At 41.8% G+C, this 21352-nt stretch overlaps 1 long non-coding RNA gene across 1 annotated transcript in view; it reads right to left on the minus strand.

The window, feature by feature from the left end:
• Nucleotides 1-334: 334 nt before the first annotated feature.
• LOC144340679 (uncharacterized) overlaps nucleotides 335-21352 on the minus strand; it is a 29425-nt gene continuing 8407 nt past the window's right edge. The window contains exons 2-3 of the long non-coding RNA XR_013416927.1: nucleotides 5095-5254; nucleotides 335-899 (exon numbers count right to left, since the gene is read on the minus strand). This is a non-coding gene — a long non-coding RNA (uncharacterized LOC144340679). The remainder of the gene's footprint in view (nucleotides 900-5094; nucleotides 5255-21352) is intronic.

Here is a 21352-nt window from a genome sequence, read left to right on the forward strand (position 1 = left end):
ATGGATGGGTGGATGGATGGAGAAAGAGAGAGATGAAGCAACATCTTTTCCTCCATTGTTTCCTCATCTGGTTGCACAGAGGGTGTTACACGATATTTTTTCAGTACTCTCATTTGGAGGTTCTCTAAGTTATTAAAACCCTGTAATAAAACAGGTGAAACATTAGGATATTTCCAAGTCCCTTTTTGATGACTGGGCTCATGAGAAAGAGGCAAGTTACTTAATGTCTAAAAATTCATGTCAAAATTCTGAAGCAGGTTAGTGCCACTGTGCCAAAGACAAATGAAGCCTCTGTTCCATCCATCAGTTTATTGAGGTTGGTTATACAAAGGGATCCTTGTACAGTCCAGACATATCCATAATAAGGAAAATGCCTAAGTCGCTACTACAAAGCATCATTTAAAAAAAATTTATTGCTGTGTCTCCAAACCAGGTTCCAATTATTTATGAAATTATTCTAGGAAATTGGAGTAAAATGTGAAAAAAATAAAAGAACAAAAGTAGATAAGAGCCATTCATAGTCCAGTTAAGAAAGGAAGGAAAAGGGGCACTCTAAAGAGAATAGGCTATAAATCTTCGTCAAGGTTCTAGCATGTGAGAGCTGAAGGTCTGTCGTTTAGAATTTGTCTAAACGACAAAGAAGGAAGAACAGGGAGGAGCAGGCGAAAACCACAGCAATCCTGATTTTCCACTGTAAATCGTCGAGAATTCTTCATCATCCTGAAGGCCCATGAGAATCTAGTCCACTTCCTGTAGTGATGGTGCAGTGGAGCACTCAAGAACACAACTGTGGGGTCACGTGCCTGAGTCCAAATCCTGGCTTTCCAGTTTGGTGGCAACATCACTGTCACTACTAATCAGCGTAGTTACTTAATGTCACTGTGCCTCAGTATGCTCATCTATAAAACAGAAGATTAATAGCAATATTAGAAAAATTTTCTAATTACAATAACATCAAAAATAATAAAATAGGAATAAACTTAACCAAGGAGATAAAAGACTAGGACACTGAACTCTACAAAATATTGGTGAGGGCCGGGCACAGTAGCTCACTCCTGTGATCCTAGCACTTTGGGAGGCCAAAGTGGGAAGATTGCTTGAGGCCAGTTCAAGACCAGCCTAGGCAACATAGTGAGATCCCATCTCTATAAAAAATAAAAACATTTTTAAAAAATGCTGAAAGAAATTAAAGACACAAACAGATTGGAAAGATACCATATTCATGGATTGAAAGGTTTAACATTGTTAAAGTCTCCATACCACCCAAAGCAATCTACAGATTCAGTGCAAACCTTAACAAAATCCCAATAGCATTTTTTTTTTTTGCAAAATTAGAAAAATTCATTCTAAAATTCATATGGAATCTCAAGAGACTTTGAGTAGCCAAACCAATGTTGAGAAAGAACAATACTGGCAATCTCATACGTCCTGATTTCAAATTTTACCTCAAAGCTACAGTAATAAAAACAGTGTGTCACTGGCATAAAGGTAGATGTATAGACCAATGGAATGGAATAGAGGGCCCAGAAATAAACCTTTGCCTATTGGGTTGAATGATTTTTGACAAGGATGCCAAGGCCATTCAGTAAAGGACAGTCTCTCTAGCAATTAATATCAGAAAAACTCGATATCCATGTGCAAAAGAATGAAGTAAGACCCTTACCTTACACCAAATGCAAAAATTAACTCAAATGCACCAAAGACCTAAATATAAGAGATGGGCTGCATGCAGTGGCTCATATCTATAATCCCAGCACTTTGGGAGGCCAAGGTGAGAGGATCCCTTGAGCCCAGGAGTTGGAGACCAGCCTAGGCAACATAGTGGGACCCCGTCTCCACAAAACGTACAAAAATAAGCCAGGTGTAATGCACCTACAGTCCCAGCTACTCAGGAGGCTGAAGTGGGAGGATTGCTTGAGCTCAGAAGGTTGATGCTGCAGTGAGCCATCATCATGCCACTGCACTGCAGTCTGGGTGAGAGAGTGAGATCTTGTCTCTTAAAGAATAAGTAAACGTAAGACACAAAGCTCTAAAACTCTTAGAAGAACAGCAAGACTAAAAGCATGTGAAGCTCTTAGAACCTGGAACTGAGTAAAACCCCTGCCTCAGTCATACATGGATGGCTCCATGGGGCAAAGAAAGGGCTGCTTACTTTACCTAGAGGTGTGGCAGATAGAGGGCTTATTCCCTACACCTAGTGAAAACAAGACCAAATTATCAGGCGAAAAAAATGTACAAGTCTAAAGACAGAAGGACCACTAAAATCACAAACTCTTTTTTTTTTTTTTTTTTTTTTTTGAGACAGAGTCTCACTCTGTCGCCCAGGCTGGGGTGGAGTGGCCAGATCTCAGCTCACTGCAAGCTCCGCCTCCCGAGTTCCCGCCATTCTCCTGCCTCAGCCTCCTGAGTAGCTGGGACTACAGGCGCCCGCCACCTCGCCCGGCTAGTTTTGTGTACTTTTTAGTAGAGACGGGGTTTCACCGTGTTAGCCAGGATGGTCTTGAACAAACTCTTAAGAATTGAATCAAATCTTGTAGTTCATGCTGCCAGTGGGGGGAAGACCCTGAACATCTGAAAAATTCCAGTGCAGGGAAACCTGCTACCTCACAGCACAATCCACTGCCTGTTTCAAACTCTAGCTCCTTGCCTGTTTCCTCAGAGTTAATTCTGCTTCTTTCCAGCAGCTTCTATTGGATGTACTGCCACTCTCTTTCAAGACAGTCTTAAACTGTATTTGGAGATAACTATAATGAACCTTTTGGCAGATGTTTTCCTGCTCACAGCCAGCAAAAGGTAGGCTCAGCTAGAAATAGATCAGGACTGTGTGATGCAGCTGTTAATGAAGAAGCTAACTCACAATGGGCCTGCTTTGTTGATGGCACAAGGGAGGTAACAGTCCTCCCATGTTCTGTGTATTTCAGAAAATCCGCTGAGCTTTGTGTGAATCAGTGAATTCCTGATGAATAAGTGAATGAATGAAGGACAGCTAGCATGAGGGGTCTAGAAACATATCATACAAGAAACAAGCAGTTGTGTTCATATTCCAAGTGTTGAAAAGAATACTAAATAAACCGATTCTTAATATCTATGTCTAAGCTTCCAGAGGACTGTTGTTGGGAAGAAGGAGCCTTTTCTTTTTAAACTTATTAATTCAGCTCTACTGCTGTAAGGGACATGCAATGGCCAGAAGAAGGATTGTTCTTACATAACATATATATATATATATGTATGTGTGTGTGTGTGTATGTATATATATATATATATATAGCTTTAGAGGTGAGAACTAAGACAAATGTGTGGAGCTTACAGTGATACTGACATAGGCTTAAATTAAGGAATACCTACTTTAAAATTAGAACCAACAAAGGACAACTCTTCCCAGAGATCTGAGCTCTTCCTCAATCACAGTGCTGCAGGAATGCTCTCCAAGGACACCTGTGTTAGGTGAGAAGAACCCCCGTGTGGTATCCAAAGCTGAGATCCTATGAATTCTGTGATTTCTCAAGGCAGCTTCTTCAGTTCTGCCAGCTTTGTGAGATATTATACACCCTGATGAAACTCCTGTTCCTCACAGATTCTTCAGGAGCCCACAACAGAATGGATTTTATCCCTGTTTCTTAGGGTTACAACTGATTGGCCAAAATGAAACTTTCTCCAGCGCTCATCTACTCTTACTGATGTATATTTTTGCTTAGAGGTTTTTAACCACACAGAATATCTACACCCTAGACATTATAGAGACTTCCAGACCCTGGAATGTGAGCGAGAGATGGATAATCTCACCAAAAGTTTCCCTGGACATGTGTGGATCATATTAAATAATGCTGTGGCACTAATACACATGGAATCTCCAAACACATAGATGGCATGTGTCCTGTCCCTAAATACCACCCCAGTGCCTTCTGGCCATTTTTCTGTTTACTGTACTACAACATGTAAAGGGAGGTGTCACTAACATGCACACACCAGTATCCACAGCCCGTGGGCATCCCAGCACCAAGGAGAAGGTCAATGGTAACAGCTGATTTTTCTAAATGAAAACTAAATAAATACACAAGGCAAGCACAAACATTCATTATCTTCAGGATGTATATGCTTGAAACAGACCTGTTATTCTATCACATCCCATTTAGAAAAATTTAAAACAATATAATACATAAATGCCTTTCTGAATTTAGGAAGAGAGAAACTGTATGGCTGAGTGGCTTGAAGCCTCTGATGGGGACAGAGATGCTCTGGTGCTATTCTTCTTCCTAGTTTCCCAGCCTGAACTCGCTGGGTGACTTTAGGCAATGGGTCTGTCCTTCTGTGCCTTTGTTTTCTTGAAAATAAGGCACACATGAATAGCACCTTGTCTCCCATTCTGGGCTTTTGTGAGACTTGACAAAGGTTGTATCTCTTCTCTTAATCCCACTAGGTTACTTCAGTTGGCTTCGTCGTGGTCCCTTGCCAGTAATGCACAAAGCCTTTAGACTATCACATCTGACCTCTGCACCGACCATGGAAAATCAATACGACTTTTTGTGCATGTGTATTTTCACCAATTAAATTTAAAATGAGGTGTTAAACAAGATTCTTGGTGTGCTTGACATCTAAGTCCCAGATTTGGCAAACGATAAGATCCTGCCCTTGGGAGCTAAGGCCTCAGATATAGTATCAGGTTAGTAAAGAAGCAGCTCCAAGGTTAACTCAATTGCTGAGACATTTATGGTACTTCTCTGTTGATTATTTACCTTGGGTGCTATTTTAGTGAGCTGCAATGACCTGAAAAGACAACACTGGGAAACCGATGATTCATCCTGTCGTAAGAACAGGGCACCTTCCCTAGGCAATGCAGTAGATTTTACTAGTGTTCTTCTTGAAGCTCTCTTAGAAAGGGATCTGAGCTTCTTGAGCTATACCATACTTCTGTCAACAATCATGTCAGGAAAAGGGCCCGGTAAGACATGCTCAAAGATTCTCTCTTCTGTTACTTTTGTTACTTTTATTACCAAATTACAGTCCATACCAAATAAGTCTCTGGGGATGGGACCCAGGCATCAGGATTTTTTGAAGCTCTCCAGGTGATTTCTTGTCTTACCTGACTTGTCTTACCTTAAATGGAAAAATTAATCCAACTGTCCAAAATCCCCTATTGTCATCCATTCAACAGGCATCTGTCAAATTCCTGCTCTGCATTAGTCATTGAATTAGGTACTGAATAGAACTCGTAGAGAAGAAAATAGACATGGTTCCTGGCTTCTTGACACTTGCACTAGTGGAGAGATCATTGAGAAAACAAGGAAACAAGAAAATGAATAAATAATTATGAGTTGTGATAATTCTAACAAATAAGCACACAGTGATATAGAATTACAGAGAAAGAAGGTGGAGATTATATTGGGTGGCGAGGTAAACCTGGAGGACCAAAGGATGGAGAGGTATCTTGGCTGGGAGTTCCAGGGAGGTAGTTCCAGGGAAAAAGGAATGGCATGTGTGGAGGCTCTGAGCCGGAAAAGTTGGACACATATGGGAATAAAGGAACTTTGTTGCTTGTTACTCAAAATGTGGTCTGTAGAGCAGCAACATCAGGATTCCCTGGGAGCTTTAGAGAAATGCTGAATCCCAGGCCCCACCCCAGACCAAATGAATCAAAATTTGCATTTTAACAAGATCCCCAGGTAACTTGTTTTCATATTATAGTTGAGGAGCACTGTCAAAAAGCATAGGTTCCAACTGTGGGTGCACATTGAAATCACCCGGAGAGCTTCAAAGAATCCTGATGCCTGGGTCCCATCCCCAGAGGCTTATTTGGTATGGAATGTAACTTGGACATCAGGATTTTTGTTAAGCTCCCAGGGGATTCTAAAATGCAGTAAAATTTGAGAATCACTTATCTGAAGAACAGCGCCTGGCAAAGGGTAAACACTTGATGAGTATTTGTGAATCAAACGCTTGACGCTGTAGATTTCCCAGAGATTCCTGCAAACAGGCTGCAGGCAGGCACGAATGCTACCCTCCTCCAAATGAGTGCACTGGAAGGGCTACGTTTCCCAGAAAAATGAAGCAAATTCATGAACCATTCGGAGAAATGAATTCAAGGATCACTATTCCAGGGACCAATTAAATTCTTCTGTCTGTCAGGGAGCCACTAATTTGGGCATTTTTGTGAATTCCCTGGAGTTGGAAGGAGATCTCGCTAGTGACTGGACACAGGTGAGGGAAAGCAACCCTGAGTTGGACTCATGGAAAGATGGCATGATTTTCAGATTTTCTTTCCCAACCACAGAGAGCCCACACCAGAGAAAACCCTCTTCAGGACAGTCTGGTGACATTCTTGACTAATGAGCTCAGAACAGAATGTCCCTGCCCTGGCATTATCAGGGAAGACTTGGGGGGTGGGGTGGGGGGGTGTGTGAAAGAGTACAGGGTGTGATCGAATGGAAGATGTGCATAGCACAGATCTGAGGGGAAGGCCCCTGGGTACTTCCTGCACCTGTGCGTCGCAAGCAATAACAGCCAACAATGCGTGCGCACATTGGAGAGTTCAACACAAACACTGTGTCAAGGACCATTAGTGACCATGGGCACAGTCAGCTTCCCATTGCCCAAGAGTGGCCCGAGGAGAACGGAGAAGCGCAGAGCAACCCCTGCACTCACCACAGGAGGTTGCAAAAGATTTTTAGGAGAATAAGGTTCATTCATTTCCTCCTTGCCAGGGCCCTCAGCTTTCAAGGCCTCTTTGAAATACTGCTATACAAGGTAAGAAACAGTCATGCAAGTTGGGTAATAACGTAAATTGACACTGGAGGAAGGGGCAAGAAGGGAAATTTGGATGACACAAATCAATCTTTAAGGGCTTCCTCAACCTTGTGGGAAAAACAAAAGATTTTTATTTTTCGTAATAAAATAAGCAACATCCTGGCATGGGAGAGATACCATGAACCCCAAAAATAGCTGCATTAACCCTTTCTGGCTCTTCAACACACTACCGACTCAGTAGAATGAACAACTTTCTAGTTGGAAGCTGCCCATTCTGAAGTGTAGGCACTAAACAAAGTTATCGTGTTTTAAGGGTCACGAAGATGGCTTGGCTAAATGCGCCTAAGCAGAACTGAAGAATTACATGGGCTGAAGAACGCACAAATACATATCACTTTCTCACATATAAATGTCTTTGAAAATAAGAATGTCAAAATTCAATGTGAACTGAATAACTGAATATCAAGGAAACAGCATATTCTTTGGGGTAAATGATTTTCCTCAATAACTTGTATTTAGTGTACTTCTTCTGTGGGCTTCCTAAAGAGCTGGAAATGCGGTCCCTGCAATGGTTGTGTGTACATGGTGCCCACCCATGAGTACAGCTGTGTAAGTTACAACTCTTGATGAGTTCCACACCTGCACATGGACTGGGGCAAGAGACCAAAGAAAAACACACTAAGATGCTTCCTGGTTCCACTTTAAATTCATGACCACAAGCCTCACGTGGACCTGAATACTGCCCATCAGAGTTACCGTGTGTTCACACCCCACTCTCTCCCACCATCTTTGATGTTTATTTCCCATCTTCTTTCTTCTAAAATGCCTCATCTCTCTTCCTTATCTCCCTATTTCAATTTTCTTAAGTAGAAATTAAAGAGAAACCCCCCATTCTGCCACCATCACCTTTACCCAACAACTGATATCTGTGCCAGTCCATACATTCTGCTTTTTTTCTGTTTTGCCACAGATACGCTGTCATTACTGCTAACCAACAGCAACGATGACACTTAGGCGTTAGATCCCACCCCCTCCTATCATCTCGAGGAGTGAGCCCTCTCTCCTGCATCATTGTCTCTCCTCCCTGTTAGAGAATTCCCATCAATATGTCAACACATTATAAAGCCTCCCATCTTTTTAATGCTCCTTTGCCCTCCTCATGTCTCTCCATGACCACCTAATTTCTCTGCTTCTCTTTAGAGCAAAACTTTTCAAAGGACTTTCAAAAGATTTGTTTATTCACCTTTTTTTTTTTTTTTTTTTTTTTTTTTTTTTTTTTTTTTGAGACGGAGTCTCGCTCTGTCGCCCAGGCTGGAGTGCAGTGGCGCGATCTCGGCTCACTGCAAGCTCCGCCTCCCGGGTTCACGCCATTCTCCTGCCTCAGCCTCCCGAGTAGCTGGGACTACAGGCGCCCACAACCGTGCCCGGCTAATTTTTTGTATTTTTAGTAGAGACGGGGTTTCACTGTGGTCTCGATCTCCTGACCTTGTGATCCGCCCGCCTCGGCCTCCCAAAGTGCTGGGATTACAGGCGTGAGCCACCGCGCCCAGCCACTATTCACCTTATCTCTACTTTTCTTCTTTATTCCTTTTTGACCCAAATCTAATCTGGTTTTTGTCCCCACCACTCATGTTAACTATGTGTATCAAGGTTACAAGAGACTTCTTCATCACTAAATCTAATGATCAATTCTCAATATTCATCATGTGCAAACTAGCAAAAGTCAAAACACTATTTGGCTTATTGGACTCTTAGGTCTTCTTCTAGATTTTGGACAGCTTCCCCATCTCTTTTGCTGTTTCCTCTTCATCAGCTCTAACTTTCAGTTTGCAAATACCCCCACACTCTTCTCTCTCTGCCTACCCTCACCCCCTAGGTGATCTCATACAATTTCATGGCTCTAACCATCTCCTCTGAACTTTAACCTGTACATCCTCCTCCTTACTTGACATCTCCACTTGGATGTCAACTGAGCAAATTGAACTTACTGTGTCCAAATCCAGATGCTCAATTTTCCTCTCAAACCTACTCTTTTCTTTTCCCCAATCCCATTAAACAACAACTCAATTTTTGCAGTGGCTTGGGCCAAAGACCTTAGAATCATCTTTGGCTCCTCTCTTTTCCTTATTCCCCAACATCACAACATTTAATTAAGCAGTAAACTTCATAGGCTCTATCTTTAAAATATATCCTGAATGTAACTGATGATTTATTGGCACTTTTACCTCTGCTGTCCTATGTCAAGCCATCAACATCTCTCCCCTTGATTATTTTAGTCACATCCAATGTGATCTACTTGCTTCAATATTTGCCCCCTTATTTCTCCATAGGACAATAAGAGTGATCATTTTAAAATATACGTCCCTCCTCTGCTTAAAATCTTCTAGTGGCCAAAGCCTTTTAATGACCAACAAGTTCCCACACAACCTTGGCAGCCATGCCCCACCCTGTACCTGTGTAACTCCATCCCCTCCCCCACCTACTGCCATGCTTCTATTTTCTCATTCTGCTTCAGCCACAGCGGCCTCCTAGCGACTCCTAGACATGCCAAGCAAGCTCTTACCCTGCCGTTAGCTAAATAGTTTGCTACCTCTTGCCTAGTGGTGTCTTCTCAAGTGCTCCCTGATCAGCAAAACCTTCCCAATCACTTTTTGTAAAATATCAATTTCCATCCAGCATCTCCTTTCCCCTTTATCATGCTTGATTTTATACCTGTAGCACGTGATCACATTATATATCATATGAACTTCCTTACTATCTGCCTCCTTTCATTAGAAATTATCTGTTTAAGAGCAGAGATTTTGATTCCTTCTTGCCATATTTATAGCACCTAGAACAGAATTTGTCATGTAGTATGCACCTCAAAATTTGTCAAATGAGTGAATGAAGAAGTATAGCCAATTTAGTCATTGCAGCAGTGGAAAAAATATCAAACAAGTAAAATCAGTCTTTGCTATCAAAGCAGTTGTGTGCATGAACAAAGATAATTCCACAATACTGACCAAGAATCCCCTATATGCTAAGCATTGTGTTATGCAATGTAACGAGAAAACAATGGTTGTCTTTTACGGTTTCTTCAAGAAAACTAAACAGCAATAAGGAAGGTAACATGCAAATGGGTGGGGAGAAATGAGATAACACATTCAAGGAAAACATAGCAATTCTCAGCTGATAGGAGTATTATAGCATAAGCATTTATGGAGGTCCTGTTGTGTGCTTTTAGCTAACATTTATTGAACTCTTGTAATGTGCCAGGCAGGACATGAAGGGCTTCACAGGTATTAACTCATACACAGCTTTCAAGAATATTATGAGACACATATTATTTTAAATTCCATTTTATAGAAGACAAAATTAAAGCACAGAAACTCAAGTTAGTGACCCATGATAGCAGCACATTAAAAAAATGTAATTAGATAAATACTAAAACCACAAGTGTGCAGACTGAAAAGCAGGAAGAAAGTGGACCTATCAATGATCAAAGCGCATTTATTTGCTTATCATGTACTCAACATCGGGTACCATATGAAAACAATCCCATATAGTAAGAGTATTGCACTTTTGGAGGTGGTCTCCCCTTTTCAGAAGAGTTGCTATCGGGGCATTAGGGCCTTACAACACTGATTCTCAATGTTTAATAAAAATAGGGGTCCTGATAAAATGCAGATTAGGTCTGAGTAGGACCTGAGATTCTGCATTTGTCACAAACTCCCAGGAGGTGCTTCTGCTAGAGGCCCATGCTTGCTACCCTGAGTAGCAAGAACACAAACAAATTAGTACCCACATCTGAGTAAAAAAATAGGACGGGTGTGGTGTCTCATGCCTATAATCCCAGCACTTGGAGAGGCCAAGGCGGGTGGATCACTTGAGCTCAGGAGTTTGAGACCAGCCTGGGCAACATGGTGAAACCCTGTCTTTATCAAAAATACAAAAATTATCAGGATGTGGAGCCACGTGGCTGTGGTCCCAGCTACTCAGGAGGCTGAGGCAGGAGGATCTCTCAAGCCTGGGAGACAGAGGTTGCAGTGAGTCAAGATTGTGCCACTGCACTCTAGCCTGGATGACAGAATGAGACTCCGTCTCAAAACACACACACACAGACACTCTCTCACACACACACACACACACACACACACACACGTTGACCAGTTTGTAAACGACAAGTAGAGAAGTCACCTCAAATGAGTGAAGAGTGGACTGTTGGGAAAGATAAGTTCTCTCTGTCCATTTTGACCATAAACCAAGGGAAAAGTTAAGATTGTCTGGAAAAACTTTTCAAGTGGACCACTGTGGCCAATTTTTATGTCATTTATAGTTTTCTAACAACAGTAGTCAGAGATGAAATTGGCTTCATCCCCAGGCCTTTAACTTATCTATTGTTCCCACTGGACTAGCAGCTCGCTTTTAAAATACCTTCTTGGTTTATCTTTAACCCAGAAGCATGGTGTTTTCCTGGTCTTTGGCTGGATCCCTGCTTCCTCAGCCTAAACAGAAGTCTACCCTGTGAGAGTCCCCTGCTGTGGGCACTTTTCCTGCTTTCTGCTAAAGGAATTCCAGAGAAACAAAAGCAGGGAGTCCGCTCACCCCTTCCAGCCCCCACCCGGGAGGCATTTTTGCTTTGAGATTCCACCTACAGGCTCCACGGGTGAAGTTTCCCCAGAGCAGAGTGCCTCCATTCCGTTCCTACTTAACAGGCATGGCGAGGTTAGAAAGTTAAGGGAGCCTGCCCTTCAGAGAATTTTGCAAAGATTAACTAATGCAGACAACAAGCCTCTGGAAGAGCAGAGAAATGTGAGGTCTACTTTATGGGGAAAGCTACCCAAGCCAGGAAGGGGCTTGATATTTCTATAGACAGGAGGAAGTTTCAAGCACAATTGGACAGCATCTCAGAATTGTGTGGATGTGTGTGTATAAGAAGTAAACATAAAAATCTACATAATATATATTATATGTTTATTATATATAATATGTATTTTACATATTATATATGACAGTATGCATACATACACATAACAGTGTGTGTGTGTCTGCATACATGTGTGTCTGTATATATGTCTGTGTATATGTTATGTGTATATGTATGTGTGTGTATATATACTGTTACATACACTGTTGTGGGCTAAACTGTGTCCCTCTAAGATTCATATATTAAAGTTCTAATGCTCAGTACCTCAGAAGGTGACTGTATTTGGAGACAGAACCTGTTAAGAGGTAATTAAGGTAAAATGAGGCTATATGTGTGGGTCCAAATCCATGACAACTGGTCTCCTTATACAAACGGGAGATGTAAGACACAGACATACACAGAGGGAAGACCTTGTGAGGACACAGGAGAAGATGGCATCTACAAGCCAAGGAGAGAGGTCTCAGGAAAAACCAAACCTGCCAACACCTTGATCTTGAACTTCCAGCCTCCAGAACTATAAGATAAATTTCTGTTATATAGGACACCCAGTCTGGTATTTTGTTAGAGCAGGCCTAGCAGACTCTCTCTCTCTCTCTTTCACACACAAATGCACACACACACACACACACACACCACCCACGCGGGTTGGCCACTAAGTCTGGAAACACAGACAAACACATTTTAAAATATTTATTGTTTTCCCACTACAAAGCATGTTAAAATGATATTATCTAAGAGTTAAGATTTTATGGCCACCTCTACAGGCATTAACTTCTTGGCCTTCTCCCTGCACAGGGAGGAGGGAGGGTAAAGTAAATATCAAGTTAACCGATAAGGCTGAGAAGGAGCCTAAGAAGGCTACTGCACAGTGCTCAGCCAGATTTGGGGGTGAACGTTCCATTTCTCCGAGAATAGCTTCTTTACAGTTCCTTTTCCTCAGATGGCATTAGGCTCTCTTCAACCTTGTCCCATGGCGTGGCCACACTCTGCCCTCACTTGGCCTCTCACCAGGTGCCCTCCATGTGGCTTTGGACGTCTCCGTGCTCTGTGAATGGCCTTCCCAGACATTCTCCAGCAAGGCCTCAGCTGAGGGGGAGGCAGGGCAGGGCCATGCCTGTCTTGGGTTGGTTAATGATTATCAAGAATCTGGAAATCCTTCTACCATGGTTATGCACAGAAACTGAAACGTCAAATTAAAAACAAAACCCCTGAGATAAAAAGAAAGTGGGACTGAGAGGCAAGAGCCCAGTTTGATCAGTGAGGCTCTGGAAAAGCTGTGGTTTTGGGGAACAAGAAAAAGTTCCTGTTTTTTGTGACAGTAGTGATTATAAAAATAACAATGTCACCACTTCGTTCAATGAGGAAGTCCAAAAATAAGTATTTGGGGCAAGCTAACGAAGGACTTTCCATGACATATCTCAGGTCACAGAAAAGAAAGAAAGGGGAACTTCTATATTTAAAGGTCCTATTATGCCAGGAGCTATGTTTCTTTTTTTTTTTTTTTTTTTGAGATGGAGTTTCACTCTTGTTGCCCACGCTGGAGTGCAATGGCATGATCTCCATTCACTGCGACCTCCACCTCCTGGGTTCAAGCAATTCTCCTGCCTCAGCCTCCAGAGTAGCTGGGATTACAGGCATGCGCCTCCATGCCCAGCTAATTTTGTATTTTTAGTAGAGATGGGGTTTCACCATGTTGGTCAGACTGGTCTCGAACTCCTAACCTCAGGTGATCTGCCTGCCTCGGCCTCCCAAAGTGTTGGGATTACAGGCGTGAGCCATGGCTCCTGGCCTGTTTCTATAGTTTATCTCATGTCATTTTGACCATAATCATAAAAAGTAGACTTTATTATTCTTATTTTGTACAGGAAGAGCTGAGATGTTAGGTAATACAGACATTGTTGGTTGAATGACCCAGCAGACCTTCCCATCCTTTTCTCTCTGCTGCCTTTCTCAATGGAAGTTGGAGATGGTGCATATTCACCTTCTCTGCCTTCTTTGCAGCTATAGATGGCCTGACTACATGACAAAATTCTAACTCATGACATATATATGTATGCAGAAGACTGCTAAATTTACATCTATGGCCTGGACTTCTAGTCTATATCAGAACTTAAGTATCCAACTGCTTACTCAACATCCCTATTTGGGTAGCTACTAAGAATCTCAGCCTAACATATCCACTTCTGTTCTCCTGTACTTCCTGGCTATAGCTGCCTCTGTTTGTTCTTGTCATGCAAGTAAAGGGCAACTCATTGTTCCAGGTGCACAGGACTGCAAACTCAGCCACCCTTGCCCCTCTTTCTGTCACACTCTACATCAAGAGTAACCAATCTTTTGGCTTCCCTGGGCCACAATGGAAGAAGCATTGCCTTCGGTCACTCATAAATACACTAACAATGGCTGATGAGTTTTAAAAAATCACAAAAACATCTCATAATATTTTAAGAAAGCTTATTAATTTGTGTTGGGCTGTATTCAAAGTCATCCTGGGCCACATGCAGCCTGTGGGCCACTGTTTGAGACCAAGCAACAGCTTGTCCTATATCATCAATCAATCCTTGGTCTCTGCTAGCTCTACTGCTGCCATACTGGTCCAAGTCACCAGCATTTCTAGCTTAGAAGCCTCCTAATGGGTCTCCACGTTTCCATCCTGCCACTCCCTCCCATGTGGTCTCAACACAGTACCCAGAGTGAGTCTGTTAAATGTAAATCAGATGGTGTCCCTCCTCTGCTCACAACAGTCTCATGGCTTCTTATCTCACTCAGAGTAGAAGCCAAAGTCATTCAGAAGCTCAGAAGGCTCTACAGGACATGGCCCCCTCACTTTCTCCTCCCCCATGCCCCCAACTCCCTCTGCTTCAGCTACGCTAATCTCCTTGCATCAGACCTTTGCATTTGATACACTGTCCTCCTCCCAGGAAAATATTTGCCCAATTTATTTGCATGGTTTACTCTTAACACCTTCTTGTCTTTATTCCAATGTCACCTTCTCGGTAACAGCTTTTCATTCTATTAAAAATGCAACCTCTCCCCACTACCACCACCTGGAACAGCCTCCCTTCTTCCTGGATTTATTTTGTCTATAGCATCTATCATCATCTACTACTACATATTTCACAATTTATCTTGCTTACTGTCTTTCTCCACTTCCCACTAGAGTGTCACTTTCATTTCAGCAAAGATTTTGTTCTGTTCTGTTAACTGCCAGAGCACTTAGAAAAATACCTGGCCTGTAGTAGCTTCTCAATAAATATTTCACTAATTAATTAATTAGTTCTTTAATGTTAGGGGATTTGAGGGAAATAATTTGACTTCTTAAATAAGGGACAGGCATCAGAGGAGTCATTCCTGTCTTTAAAAAGGATGAGAATACATGAGCAAAAGTACAGAAGCAAGTCTTATGTCATATAGAGCTGCTGAAGTTTCACCTGCACTCTCTTACCTCCAGACATCCCACTGTGTAAGGAAAACAGCACCTTATTTTCTTAAACTAGGTGTCAGCAAACTATGCCCCACAGGCAAATTCTGGCACCCTGCCTGGTTTTGTAAATAAAGTTTTATTGGAATACAGTCAGGCCTATTCATTCATGTCAATGGCAGCTCTTGGGCTGCAAGAGTTATACAGCCCAGAAAGCCTAAAAAATTTATTATCTGTACCTTTACAGAGAAACTTTGTTAACTCTTTATTGTGGCAAGTGTCAGCTGAAGTTTCTGTTGGTATCAGTCAAATGCATGGTGTGCTTCTCAGGTGTCCTGCTGCAGGGAGCTCACCTGAATGCTGGCCCAGTCACTGACTTCTGGATCCCCAACCTCATTCTCAGAACCACACTTCCTCCAAACTGCTCTTACCCAGTGGCTGAGCACAGATGCTATTTTTGTGAGATGCAGGTCTTCTTGCCACTTTGGCTAGAGGACTCCCATCAACCTGGCCAAAACTTTCCTGCAACTGCTCTGGAATCTTAGAGTTCCCCTAACCAGCACTTCTTCCTTCCTTCTTCCCTTCATAGGGGTCAGACCAACATCATGGCCTAAGGGGCTCCCTACTTACTCCTCCTTTTTCCTTTAAACTTCATGGGTGTTTCTTCCAATAAATCTGTTATCTTGGCTTCTGCTTCTTAAACAACCCCAGCTAATAAACATTCCTGCTTGGTAGACTGCAGTCATGGAACTGGTACAATACAATCCTTAGATTCAAACTAATACCTCATGGTGTTGGGAAAGCATGCAAAACTCACGCTTTCCCAACACTACTCAAATAGTACCTTATCCCTGGACACTTGCTTTGCCTTCCTCCTTATGTTCATTTATTCAGCAAGGAAAGCACAAGAACATTTATGCTTATGGACCACATTTTATTCACATGTATAATCCGTCACCTAACAGAGCTTGTCAAACAGTTGGCAACTTTACAAATATTGCTTGGATGAATGAATAAGTGGATGAACAAACATTTGTTGAATATCTAAAATGTGTGCATTTGGTTTAAAGCTTTACTGTGTTCACAATTCAACTTAAGGGACAGACAATGTTCAAGAACAACTCAGCTGTGTTGTCTAAAATGTATGAATAGGTAAGAGCAGTAGACGATAGGATCAGCAAGGAGGTCACTGCAATAGTAATGACCAGATGTGATACGGGTCAGAATTTGGTCGCACAATGAAAGTTGAAATAAAAGGAAAATGAGAGCAAGGTTTTAGAAAAATGAGTAATTGACACGCAATTAACTGGTCACAGAAGTCAAGCAAGACTACAGAGCAAGTTGCCTCAAGGGTTCTGAACCTGGCTGCCGGGAAGACAGATAGCACCATTTGCCAAAATGAAGACTTTAAGGAGCTACTGTATGAGGCAGGAGTTTGTGAATTCTGGTAGGAAGCAGAGGATCATTTAAATAAAGCTATTTAAAAGATGATTGAAGAAGTTAGATTAGCTCTTGCGAAGGGCTGTCAGAACTAGAGACAGTCTTGAAAGTAATTCCACTAAGAGAGGACAGTAGAAATTATGAGAATGAATGAGCTCTTGGGTGAAGAGTATGTAAAAAGACAAAAGTAAAAGTAAAATCTAGATCCCTCGGCCAGAGGTGGTGGCTCACAGCTGTTATCCCATCATTTTGGGAAGCCAAGGCAGGAGGATTACTTGAGGCCAAGAGTTTGAGACCAGACTGGGCAACAGAGTGAGATCTCATCTCTACAAATTAAAAGAAAACTTAGCTAGCATGTGGCATGTGCCTATAGTCCCAGCTACTCCAGAGGCTGAGGCAAGAGGATAGCTTGAGCCCAGGAGTCCAAGGCTGCAATGAACTCTGATTGTGCCATTGCATTGCAGCCTGGGTGACAGAATGAGATCTCATCTCTATTAAAAGAGACAAAAGAGTGATCCTTGCATTTAGGAGGTGGGAAGAGAAGAAAATGCCAATAAAGAAAATGTGAAAGTAGTCAAGGGAAAGATAAGAACCAGAATTGCGACATGATCCAGAGACTAAGAGAAAAGAGAATTTTCATAAAAGAGCAGTCACTGATAGGAAATGATGTGGAGAACTCAGAGAGCTTGGACAAGTTGGTTCAGATGTTTGGTACCAAATGAAAGGGATTAAATAAATGAAAGCTTGAAGGGTCCCCATGATCAGTCATCAGCTTATCTGTTTGGTATGTGTTTGTGTTTGTTTTCTTTTTCTTCAAAGAAAAGTAGATTGTTCAGGTCTTCAGCAGAGATTAAAGTCTCAATGGAGGTAAAAAAAAATTGAAGAGGATAAAGAAAGGGGCTGAATGAGACAGCAAGTTCCTGGAGGAGGTAAGATGGCAGAAGGCAGAGAATAAAAATAAGGAGTCTAGCTTTGGAAAGGTAAGTGAAACAACTGTTCCTCTAAGTCAGAAAGGAAGGATTAGGGCATATAGAGAAATATTCTCCATGCTATCCCTTCTCCACAACAGAACAGAGCTGTATTTGGAGTATTACTCCACACCAGGGCTCTACTGTAACTTAATTTCCATGTTGGCCAACCCTGAAATAAGGTTGGTCTAATCTAAACAAATCTCTCATCTACGTACTCTTATCCAACCATATTGGCACAGAGCCTTATAGATGTACCTTCCTTTTTTATGTGAATATGCTGTGTACTCTTTTTAAAAACAGCATGATCATCCAGCTAAAACTTATATGACTTTCCAGACCGAAAGTGGTATGTCTTAAAAAGTCATCACACATGAATGCAGGAATGTCCCTGATTACTTAAGAAGAAGAAGAAAAAGAAGAAGAAGAAGAAGAAGAAGAAGAAGAAGAAGAAGAAGAAGAAGAAGAAGAAGAAGAAGAAGAAAGAAAGAAAGAAAGAAAAGAAAATGATAAAAAAAACAGTAAGCAAAGAACTATGTTCAGTGCATCTGAGTGATAGATTTCTGAGAAGGTTGTTCACATTTGCTTTTAAATGGTGACCGCACTAATAAATTTCCTGTGGACAGAAAAGAAGCCATTAAAACAGACATTTATTCAATGTCTTACAAGTTTCACGTAGGTTTCAAGTTACCATTATAGAGAGGCCTAAGGGCAAGTCAATTGGACAGTGCATATATTGCTTAGTAGTTTTAAAGTCTTGAGCCAGTTTTCAAAGATCTGATGAATGCCTTTTCTCAAATGGATGCTTCAGGATACAATCAGTTTCTTCAATAGTCTTTTTCTCACTAATTTTTTTCTCATTTTTCTGGAGTCTTTAATTATTATATTTTAATGTGGAAGTGTGCCAGAGTGAAGTCGGTTGAGTCAGAAGTATTAACGCAAGTGATAGATCTTCTCTACGGGGAGATAGGGACACACCGGGGAAGAGGAGAATAGGGAATAGGGAATGGGGCCCAGGAGGGTCATCAACATTGTTTATTCATATCAAGAAAAAACTGGCCAGGGGCAGTGGCTCATGTCCATAATCCCAACAATTTGGGAAGCCAAAGTGGGAGGACCACTTGAGCCCAGGAGTTTGAGACCAGCCTGGGCAATATAGTGAGATCTCATCTCTACAGATTTTTTTTTAAGCCAGGTATGAGGCCAGGTGCAGTAGCTCACACTTGCAATCCCAGCACTTTGAGGGGCCAAGGTGGGCAGATTACTTGAGGACAAGAGTTTGAGACCAGCCTGGCCAACATAGTGAATCCCTGTCTCTACTAAAAATAGAAAAAATTAGTTGCTTGTGGTGATACATGCCTGTAATCCCAGCTACTCAGGAGGCTGAGGCATGAGAACCACTTGAACTGGGAGTTGGAGGTTGCAGTGAGCTGACATTGTACCACTGCACTTCAGCCTGAGTGACAGAGTGAGACTGTATCTTAAAAAAAAAAAAAAAAAAAAAAAAAGCCAGGTGTGGTGGTATCTTTTCTAAATACTGATACAGGGCCCCATCCCAGACCAGATGAATCTGATCTCTGAGGGTGGGGGCTCATGCGTTGGTATTTCTTTTGAGATGCTCCATCCAAGTGGTTCTACGGTATAGCCAGAGTTTATTGATCTTCAGGTTGAAGGTTGCTTTATACCAACCCTTCAGCATTCTAAGACTCGCTGACTCACCCCAAGGCTCACATGCCCAGGAGGAAGGAAGAATTCATTCAGATGGCTTCATGCTCACTTCATGCCCACAAAATAAAAATAACAATAAATAAGAAGACTTGGCCAAAGCCAAGTGTGTGCTTTTTTCCCCTTCTTACCATTTATTTTTCAATTAAAAAAAGTATTTGTTGAGGTATAACATTGGTACAATTTGATGAATTTGTTGGTTTGCTGGTTTTTGAGATGAGATCTTACTATACTGCCCAGGCTGGTCTTGATTGGTCTTGAACTCTTGGGTTCAAGCGATCCTTAAGGATCCTTGAGCCTAAGAGTTCAAGACCAGCCTGGGCAACATAGCTGGAACTACAGGTGCATGCCATGGCACCTGGCTTGAATTTTTGCATATATACACACCCACGTAGCCATAACCCAGATCAAATGTAGAGTATTTTCAGCCCCCACACCCCTCGGACACTGGTCCTACTATTTTGTGAGGCTATAGGAGGTCAGCAGAATCTGGCAGATGCCTGTGTCCAGTGACTGACATGTGATTTTCTAATTGTATTGTTGCATCCCATAGCTTTTCAAAATAAATAATTGGATGCAATTTTCTCATTTCTCTTGCCATTAGGTATGATTCAGAATTTGTTTTGGCTCCTACTTGTGAAGTTATCACACATGCTCTTTTTGTTCCTTTGAAAATCATGTGCCGAATATTCCCTTTGGGTCTCAGGGATATTGATTGGATGTGCCTGCTCCACACTGGCTCTTGAGGGCAAGAACTGGGCCTATCTTTCTCACTCCTGCTGTATCTGCAGCCCCTATATGCTCATGAACACTTGTTGAATGAAGGCTGAATAGAAGAATGGTATATGGGTAGTGTAAAAAAACAGTAGATGACATATTCTCTGACTTTAAGAGGTTTCTTTATCCTGTAGATGATGGAGGTACATTGTAAAGTTTGATTGAGGTACATTCCAAATGCACTGGAAGCATGTTGTGAATAATTATAAAACAAAACATCGTTGGGCTCAAAATTACTTAATTTTGACTCAAATTTCAATAGACTAAAAACGTACTGGGGACAGGGAAAGCAAAATGAAGAAGTAATCAGAATGGTAGCCTAATTAAAGGAGAATGGTTTCATGGATCATGAGTTCAGGTCTTGAGAGATGCAGAGAGAAAAGGGAAGAGAACATTCCAGATAGGTGCAAAGATTCGTGCAAAAATGTAAGGGCAAACATCTAGCAACACTTACCAAGTGAGATGAAAGCATATTGAGTTGGATACAGAAAGGTGAAAATAACAGGGGAAAGAGAGAAGTTAAAAAGTAAGCCAGTTGTTGGAGACCTTAAGTAATAGGCTTTAGTTTTTGGTGATGAATCGCTGGATGTGCTGCAAACAGCATATGCCGGAGCTTTTTCTGGCAGCTGTGCAGAAAGCAGAGAGGAAGACTGGATGTAGGTAAATGATTAGGAGGCTGCTTTCCCAATCCAGACATGTACCCAATTGTGGGTGGCAGTAAGCAGGTACAATTAGTAATGGTAGTAATGAACATGAGAAAGAGAAGATGAAGGAGGTCAAGGTGTTCAATGTCACATTAAAGATGCTGGTATTAGTCATAGAAATGGGAAATTTGGGACTGAGTGGCCACCTAAGGGAGAAACTGACAGTCATTCTCAGCTATTCTCTTAGCTGAGGGCACGTGAACTGCCTGGTGTTTGAGCAACACCAAAGGTAACATTCAGAATGACTGTACTGCAGTGAGACAAAAAGGCAGATAATCCTGCTCACTCCATTGCCAGGCCTGGGATATTTTGAATCAAAAAGCCTAAAGTTGAGACTATTTAAATGCCATTTATTATCTTCTAGACATGTTTAATGTATTCATACACATGCCCTCCAGGAGACTAATGAAAGAGACAATTAGGATGCTTATAGAGAAACACGTGGGACCACCACTTTCTGGTCAGGTAGATTGAACCTTTGCAACTTGAAGGTTTGACTGACATCGTGACTGCAAACACTTGACTATCCCTGATTTGGTGCCATTAAAGGAAAACAAAAGAGCTTCTTACAACTGCACATCAAACTTTTATAGCACTGCAAGTTAGACAGTGGATGATTGTGTCCATTTAAAAGGTGCCAAATGATTGATAACTATGTTTATGTCTTATTTGT

This window comes from Macaca mulatta, chromosome 4, assembly GCF_049350105.2.
Source record: "Macaca mulatta isolate MMU2019108-1 chromosome 4, T2T-MMU8v2.0, whole genome shotgun sequence".
Taxonomy (NCBI): domain Eukaryota; kingdom Metazoa; phylum Chordata; class Mammalia; order Primates; family Cercopithecidae; genus Macaca; species Macaca mulatta.